Here is a 9,920-nt window from a genome sequence, read left to right as displayed (position 1 = left end):
TACGTCAGCGTTGTTCCGTAGGAATGAGATGAGTCTTTCTCGCTGCAACCTTGGCATGGTAGCCCCAATCTGGAATTGCCGGGTGTCATCCCCTTCTTCAGCTTCAACTTACACCAAATCTTCGGCCGGCTCCCCCCGTTGATAACTGGCATCATCACGTAGATCCTCTATCGGGAGTGCCTCGCCCGCCTTTTCCTTTCCCCAGAGAGTAGTGGCGTAACATCTCCGGGATGTCTCCTGATCGCCCCGACACTCCCCGACGCCATTCTTGGTAGGGAACTTCATTTTGAGATGGGGAGTGGAGACGACGGCCTTTAACAGGTTCAACCCAACCCTTCCTAGTATGGCATTATACGCCGATGTAATGCTCACCACCAGGAAGTTGATCATGACCGTCGCCTGGCGATCTCTGGTGCCAGCTCGAACCGGCAACTCAATCGACCCTTCCACCTTCACCGGGACGCCGGAGAATCCCTGCAGCGGGTGTTCGACCTTCTTTAATTTTCCCTCATCGAGGCCCATTTTCCGAAAAGCTTCAAGGAACAGGATATCAGCTGAACTGCCATTATCCACTAAGATCCTCTTCACTTTGCAATCCGCTATGGTCATGGTGATGACCAAGGCATCGTCATGTGGGGTTTGTACCCCTTCCAGATCATCATCTGAGAAGGAGATAACCGTCCCTGTCTTCACCTTCTTGTTCGGCCATTCTGCCATATGTACGCTCCTCGCGTAGGCCTTCGCCTTCCTGGCAGAGACCGAACTCTCTTCAGCGGCCGGGCCTCCACAGATGGTCGCTATAACTCTGGTCAGGCTCTTATTCTCCTCTCGAGGGCGACGGTCAGCTTCCTCGGGTGTCTGGTTCCTTCGCTGTTCTTGATTGCCTCTGCGGGCGAGCCCCCTTCTCTCATAACGACCTGCACCATCTCTCCGACGGTTATCCCTCCGGCCGTTAACATCTGGTGCCACCTCCTTCTCCCAGTCTACAAATCTGCCCAGGTATCCCCTTCTGATCATTCCTTCTATCTCCCCCTTGAGGTGCCAACAGTCCTCAGTATCGTGGCCATGGTCTCTGTGGAAGTGGCAATATATGTCCCCATTGCGTCTTTCGGGGTGTCGCCCCATCTTTCCTGGCCACTTCATGGCTCTGGCATCTGGGAAATCTTTTATCTGCATTAACACCTCTGTTCGCCTTCGGTTCAGGGGTGCGTACCTCTCAAACTTCCTTGGTGGACTGGGGGCCCGACTGCGCTCGGACTTTCGTCTTTTTCCTTCTTCGACGGGTTTATCATCAACCCTTGAGGGCCTCTTCCTCGCCGCCTTCCTTTCGGCTTCTTCATCAGCCTGGAGGGTTTCTTCCATCTGGATGTACTTGTCGCATCGTGCCCTCAGCTCGGTCAGGTCCCTAGGCGTATGCTTGGCCAGGGACCTCTTCAACTCCTTGTCCTTGACGCCTCCTAGCAGGGCCGTGAACTCCTCCTTTGGGTCTAGGCCCCTGATTGTGATCTTTTCTTGTTGGAATCGCTTCATGTAGTTCCGCAGCGATTCCCCTTCTTATTGTTTGACGTTGGTTAGGTTCAACGTAATCTAATGGAGGGGCTGGCTACTAGAGAATCCCTTCACGAAGAAGTAACTCAGGTCGCTGAAGCTGTGGATCGACTTCGTCGGCAGTCGGTTGTACCACAGCCTCGCCGCCCCCCTGAACGTCAATGGAAGGGCACGACACATAATATTTTCCGATACGCGATGGAATTGCATGGCGACCTTAAAACCTTCCAGGTGATCGACGGGGTCCCCTGACCCGTCATAAGTGTCATACTTGGGCAGGCGAAAACCGACCAGGAGCGGGTCCCTCATGACCTCGTCAGCTAAGGCCGTGTCATTGGTGAGGTCGGGCTCGCGGTTTCCCGTCTGGTTTTCTGCCACCTTTCTGATCTCGTCCTTCAGGTCTAGGATCATCCTCTTTAATCCCGAGTCCTCGGACCTCTGTCTGTCTCCTTAGTGCGGATCCCCATGCGGGTCTTTGGGGCGCGAGGCTCTCCCTTGCTCGGCTTCGAGGGTCACGACCGGCCCTTGTCGATCCCGTACTGCTTCGGTCTTAATCCCGAGCCCTCTCAAACTGGACGTGGGGACCTGGGGGTGCTCCGCCGGTCCTGTGGGAGACAGCTTTGGAGACCTCCCTCATAGTCTCGGCCATCCGGTTATATTTGTCCTGGAGGTCTTCGAACTGCTGCCTCGTCACGTACTCCTGGGCTGCAGGAGGCTGATGGTCGCTGCCTTCACGTACTGAATATCCAGCCGAACGCTGGTATCTGACGGACACTTCCCGGTCGTCATGGCCCCTTTCTCGTCCTATCTCCGCCGAGGGAGGAAGCTCCCCTGAAGGTTCTTCCCCCATGTCTATGTTGGACGTCGCTCTTGTCCTCTTTCGGTTGTAGGTTCTCCCCACCATTACCGTCGTTCCCACAGACGGCGCCAATCTGATGCTGCCAAAAAATCCCGCTAGTCGAACCTACACAAACACAGACGACAGAGGCCCAGAGCTTTATCCGGGGTTAGTCCTCCGACGCTCAAGTCAGGGTCGGCCGCACAGTTCAATAAGGGAGTAATGGTGAGGGTATCAGAGCTTACCTCTCCCTTTCTTCCGTGCCTTCTTATATTGCTCTTAGGGTTTAGGGTTTTCCCCCTTCTTCCCTCTTAGAGTTCCACTCGAATACGTCCATCCTTCTGGGGGGAATATTCCCCTCATGCAGACGACGTGATCCCGCGTGATTTTACGAGCGTGCCTCGGTGATTGAGCGTGCTTGAGCGTGAGTGGTTTCTTGGAACCTTCGTCTGGCGGAGGACACGTGTCTCAGATGCGACACGTGTCATTGCCTCCACCGAGAGGTCAGTTTGGCTATATCACATAGTATGTACCTTCTTGCTCCAGACCTTTACCAAATTTTGTGCAAAGACCTAATACACTATCAAAATGTATTCCACAATCCTGCCAATTGATCAAACCATTTTAGACATTGTGTAGTTGAGTGTTTGACTATTCCAACTCTTCCAAATCATCAAAGTTCACTATCACATCACCAATATGACAGGCATTATTATCAACAATGATAACATAACCCTAGAATACTTCGGTTGCCCAATCAGGGTTTTGGGTGTCCATTGGTTGGATTTAAGAGGGTTGTAGCAGGGATTCTTTGCCTGAATTCCTAAGTTGATTGGGGTTCATAGGAGAGAGTTCTCTCTAAGGAAACAACTCTGGTTCTTCTGCCTTCATCGTTTAAAGAAGATGCAATTAATTTCTTATTATTTACAGCTAGGACTAGACTTCTTGGTTATCCCTTGTTTAAAATTCTTTTTTCTGGTTTCGTTTATATTTTGACCCTACTGAGGTTTATTTCACAACAACCCTTCTTCCTTTTCTGGATTTATTTCCAGCTTAGTGCTTTGTCATTAAACTTATTTACAATTCAGTCCTAAGTTCTGTTTGCTTCTCAAAAGTGTCCCTAATTGTTCTGAATATTTACAAAACCGTCACTACTCACTCAATTTGAGTTATTTGTCACTGTTTGCACCCACAAAATTTAAGGTTCCGTTACCCAAGGTTGCATTACATTTTTATGGATCCTATTTCCAATCTGTTAAAATTTTAATATTTGTGATAAAAAGAAGGCATGGTTTATTTTATATATATACTTTTTCCTTAAGTCTCCTTTTGTTCAAAATGAGTTGAGTTGGGCCTTTGTATCGATATGATATATATTAAAAAAAAAAAATTACAAAATGACTCCTCTATTGATGCTTCTTTGCATGCTCTCATTGGTCTCCACACACGCGTGAGGCCATGTTCCCTAATAGAAAACACTTTCCCTTAAATAAGGGGAAAAGATCCATACAACAATTGTGTACAGATTCTTTCCTATGCCTTCACACAAAAGTGAAAACATCATGCATATGGATGATAGACATTTGAACTCGGAATCCACTGGTGAGAGTGGACTTAAGGTGGCACAGGTACTATGCTAGGCAATTGTCATTATAGCCACCACCACGTGGTGGGCCAGACATTGATCCTTTGGATAAAGATGCAACCTCTGAATTGGTCAAAGGTCATATCTTATTATCCATCTCAATTAAGAGTGTTAATTGGTTTGATTTCGGTTTAAATGGTGTGAATCGATTTGATTTATATTTATTTGACTAAAACCATAACTGCACCATTTACTAAACGGCTCAACTTTCTGAAACCGTGACCATTTAGTAAACGGTTTCAATTTCCGCAGTTTCTAAACGGTGTTAGTTTCACGATTTTAAACGGTTTTGATTTCGATTTATTCTATACGGTTTGTAAAATGGTTCACAATAGATTTGTTATAACTTGCAACCATCTCTAAACTGAAGATCATAAGCTTATCAAAAAATAATTGGCAACCACAAATAAGAGATTCTATATTAACGATAGTATGTCTTAATTTGATAATCTAGTGCTATTGCTTTGCATGGTCATTCTCAAACATTTAGAACTAAAATCATACAACATCCAAATCCAGCCTTCTACAGCATAAAACATTAAAATGACTGGTGGTTCAGCTAAAACACCTCATTTATGATAACATAATAACATAGTAACATATATAGATTACAAGTTCATGATCTAAATCCTAAACTTGAACTGAATTGCAATAAATCATACCAAAGAAGGATGGGCACTTAATTTAATTGTTACTTGTTATACGGATTACTGCCCCTTCTTTATTTAATCGTTATACGGATTAATCGGATCGGTTTAAACGGTTTTAAACTGTTCGGTTTAAACGGATTCAATTTGGTTTGAAACCAATGGGTTCCGTGGTTAAAATCGACCCGACTCGTTTAGCTAATCGGCCTGAAACTTAAAACCATAACCGCATCATTTATTAAACGGTTTTACGGTTTCAGTGTAAACGGATCGATTCGATTTTGATAAACGATTTTAGTTACAAATTCACATCCTTAATCTCAATAAACTATGGCCTCTCCTTTATTAGATTCCTTCTGTTCTAAGCTAGGTTTGGATCAACTCCATCAGGGGACATCCCTTGCAGGGATCATCCCACAGTCAATGGGGGAGGGGGTGTAACACCTCTAACTCATGGTCCAACCTCCCTATGGAGGGTGGGATGACCAGAGGGAACAAAGGCCAGAGGGATTCTCAGGCCAGGAGCTGATCAGCACAGATGAACTCTGGAGCTCTGTGATGGATCATGTTTAATTTGAAGTTGTCAACCAAACACTTTCTTTATGAAATAAACCAAATACATCTTAAACAGGGTGATAAGTTAAAATATTAAGATATTGTAGTTTGGTAGCTTAGGTAGGTTTGCACGTATTCTCAACCAAATTTTGGTATAATAGTGGACTCATTAGGTTGACCCTCATTATATTCTATATTGATCTAGGAGTTGTGGATAGCATTGGATTGTTTGGTCTAGTGGAAAGGTGACGGACATTCAAATCAATAAAGTTCACATTGTCAAGTAAAACTCTAATTTCTATTAAAAAAAAAAAGTCAAAACTCGGAATTAGATTGAAAAGTGTGGACCCTATCTTATCTTATCTTTTCTTTCCCTTTAAGAGAAAATGGGAAACTGGTTGGTTCAGTAGATGAAACCACTTCAACTTTTGACTTCTCATTAATGAGATCTACTAGCAAAGATAGTCTTATCTCAATCCCTCTCTAAAATAAAATTTTAAATAATTAAATAAATAAAGATGAATACTAAGTTTCATTGTCATGGAAAAAGGAAGAAAGAATACTATTCAATTCAATAGTGTGAACCTATGTACAAATACCATGGTGCGAAAAAACTATGTTATCCCATCTTGAAGATGCTTGTACATACTCCTCATTGGTCAAAAACACTGCCCAAGTAGGTAAGCGTTCTATCACCCAAAAAGTTACAAGTCTCTTTCATGAGCTACCAGTACAGGGATCATTCGATAGCACAAACTAATTAATTGGTTTGATTTTCTAATGTGCTTCATATTTTCATAGGCTATGTTTGACCGGAGTGAAGTGAAGTTGCAAAAGTTGGAGGAAAAGCCAATCCAACCCTCTTGCTGACTTCCACCCAAAATTGCATTAAAGAGGGGCCCCCGCAGGGGGGGGGGGGGGGGGGATGGTTGGGAGTTGGTTGAGGAGGTGGTGGGTGGTAGTCTGCTTCTTAACGCTCATGGACATGGAATCACTTAGGTTCTTACATATAAAATTTTCAACTTTTTTTTGATAGAATTATACTGTATAAATAACACACAAGAAGTTGGAGAAATACGTTGGAGTCTATGATATTATTCGCTAAAAAAATATAAAAGAGGCTTATGACACTCATGAGAGATGTTATGATTATCTCGAATTCTTAACTTATTTTGAAGATTGACCCACTTCGATATATTTTGGTAACGATCTAAATGAGATTTTTTATTTTTATTTTTTTTAGATCTATGATGTTAGCAGAGGGGTTGGGCCGATAAGCCCAATGGATCGACTCGACTTGGAGGATTATATATATCTACTATCGTCTATTGAGCAAGCATTGCCAGATAGAAAAGATTTTTAACCTCATTCATTAGAAAAACCTCTCTTTCAAGTCTGGTAGTTAGACACCTCACTCATTAAATGGTGCTTACAAGTATTCTTGCTGTGCATTAAGCACCAGGTTGAAGATATAGCTGAAGAGATACCGAAATTTGGAAATGGAAACATTGCTGCTCAGACCTTCATATTCTATATGGTGGGCTGCTCAGATAGCCGTTGAGAGTGATTGCAGGCCTTCTAGGGTTCACTTGCATGTCTTCAACAGTAAGCTTGGGGTTTCAAGCAAAATAATTTCGTTTATATGGAGGGACATAAAAGGGTTAAGATGGTTTTTTTTTTTTCCCCTAAGTTTTAAGTTAAAACACCATTATAGACATCGAGTACGGTTGATATTTTTTTAAATAATTTGGTGTCACATGAAATTTGGGTTAGTTACAGAGGTGGTACAAAGAAATATTTCAAATATTGGTTATTAAATTTATTTTATTTTGCAATCAAATTCTATTGATTTGAAATGTAAAATATAATTACCAAATGAGAGAGGGATGGGCACGCAACCTACTTACCTTAGCACCATACATATCTGGAGAGGGGGTGAAGATTTTTTCTTCAAAAACAACTGATAGTATTTAATACTAGAATCTCAAATGATCAAGTACAACATACATACCATATGATTAATAGGCTTGGTGGCACAATGGTCGTATAGTTGCTTTGCTTTGGCGAGGTCTTGGGTTCTAGTCCTTTGGTTTACAAAATGAAGTTTATTCACCCAAAAAACATTCATACCATATGAATATTCACACTTATGTTTTATAATCACATTGCGTGAATACACAGTTTGACAACCGTAAGAACAAAATGTAAAATTATGTTCCTTTATATCTAGGACGACCATTGCACATAAAATATTAACATAAATTAATACACACACGCGCACACACAAATCCAACAAAAGATGCAACCTTAGAATCTCTTGATCCATCTCAATGCACTATGGTTTTTCCTGTATATGTTCCAAGTTATATGTCAAATATTGAATTTTTATCTTTTTTATTCTTATCCAGCACACTATTCTACTGGTCCTGGTGGACATGTAGGGACTTAGGCCATATAGATTCTGCGGCCTGGATTTACCATGTTGATCATCAGTACTGATGACCTCTGGAGCTCTATGATGAATCATGTTTTGAAGTTGTAGACCATCTATATCTCGAAATAACTAAAAATGGCACCATTATTTAGCCTCAGCGAAGCAAATATTTGCTGGAATTTCCCTTTTGAGAGGCACTAGTGACTGTTCTTGTATGGAGATTGGAGTACTGTACCTTGTGTCCCTGTCCAAGTCCAACACATTTTAAACGAGGTGGTTGCTGAACTTGATATAGAGATAGGGTAGTTAGTAGTTTGGTAGCTTGGGTATAGTTTTCCACTTTTTCTCAACAATAGTTTGGGATGATACCAGACTCATAAGGGTGACCAGTTAGGTAGTATGGTCACTGACCACAGCTCCTTGAATTCTTTATTGATTTGTGGATAGCATTGGTTTGGTAGGTCTAGTGGGAAAGGTTTCAGACATTCCAAGTAATAGATTTTACATCGTCAAAGTTCTTTTTCTAATATTTGTATTTGAAGGTGTTGGCCTTTCCTAGCTAACTGGTTGTAGCCTGCTTATGTTCTTTTCTTCCTCTGAGAGAAAAATGGGCAATTGGTTGGTTTAGTAGATAAGTAAAAATGGACACTATGTTTCATTATCATGGAAAATCATAGATCTCTCTGTCAAGACCTACCAGCGTATTGCAGGGAGTTGAGGGGACGGGGTGATGCTACTTCTTGTCATGGAAATACTTTAGGCAGTCTTACACATCATTTTCTTGTTTTGAAAAATTTATAGCTCCACACCCTTGAGGTATGCTACTATTATAAAAACACTCCCTACATTATTGACAATTACACCTGGACCCTATTGTCAATCTCTATTAAGTGTGAATCTGAATTGATTATCTTGTCTTTTTACTTAAAACACATGACAACCCAAACTACCCTAACCCTTCTACCGTGGAGACCAAATGACCAATCAAGCCTTCTTCTTTCGGCCACCTGAGGAGCATCAACATCCAATAAAGGTAAGTTTTCCAATGAAATATATGGTTATACGTCGGTCTGCAATTTTTTAGTGCCAGTACATAGACTTGTGTGCTATACCGTTGTAGGTGCTGAATTCGATTCAACACCACCGGTGGCATTTAAGGACAAATTAGAATTACAAGCAGAAGGCAAGGAAAGAGACGCATATGATGGGAAGCAACCTTGATAACAAAGACCTAGCTTTGACGTAGTAGGAATTGTGCACAACCCAATTGAGCCACAGATGTAAAGAATTTGGCAATTTTTGTGCGGTGTTATGAATTGAACAACCAATCTACAAACCATGTAGGCGTTCAAGGTGGAAGGACTTCTTTGCTGAGATTGCAGTAAATGGTAATGTCTGTTGGTGTACAATGTTTTGTATTCTGTCATTGTTTAATTCAAAAAGTACTAGTATAGGCTCCTCAATAGGCAGGAAGGCGGTCTCACTAATCGGTTAGTGGGTCATGGGAGTTGCAAGGGGGCAAGAGGCCCCCTGCATAGCGGGGATGTAAGGGGCGTAGCCCTTCAGTCGAATTTTTTATTAAAAGGCAATTTTGTACTTTCCAGATTAGGGTTTTTCACTATATATTTGTAGCAAGAGTTTCTTTATCTGTAATGCAAATAATACTGAGAGCTGTGAGGACGAGCGTTATGACCGAGGACGATGTAGGCAATCTTATCGAACCTTGTAAACCTATGTGCATTGTTTGTTCTTATTTTTCCATTATCTTCTGCAACAATCACCATATTAACTTGGTTAAGTAAATGGTAACATCCACCATATTAACTTGGTTAAGTTAAATGGCTATTGTGCCTAAAGGGCCAGGTTGGTCTGGGTTAATGCTTTGAGAGAGTCGCAGATTTCGTTGTCAGTGATATACAAACAATGATTGTCAGGGGCAGATAAATCTTCGTCGATCATCACCAGTGATTTGCAGCTCGAAAAAGGGAAATACATAGGGCAGGGGTACTGTTCTTCGATTTGGAGAAGAAAGAAACTGAAAGAGAAAAGAGGGATAAAAGCACATGATCAGGCAAACATTCACGTATGCCTCTTTAGTTGCCGCTTAGACTCAAATCTATCCAACAACCTATGCTGCGGAGAAAGAGATACGGAGTGGAGTCCATGTGGCAGCCTAGGATGCACCAGAACGTGATCCAGCATCCTTGGTTGTTGGGGGGTTTTATGAGGGTATTTTGATATTGATTAAAAAAA

This window comes from Macadamia integrifolia, chromosome 2 (assembly GCF_013358625.1).
Source record: "Macadamia integrifolia cultivar HAES 741 chromosome 2, SCU_Mint_v3, whole genome shotgun sequence".
Taxonomy (NCBI): domain Eukaryota; kingdom Viridiplantae; phylum Streptophyta; class Magnoliopsida; order Proteales; family Proteaceae; genus Macadamia; species Macadamia integrifolia.
The sequence above is the reverse complement of the archived record's forward strand: the minus strand, read 5'-3'. Positions refer to the sequence as shown.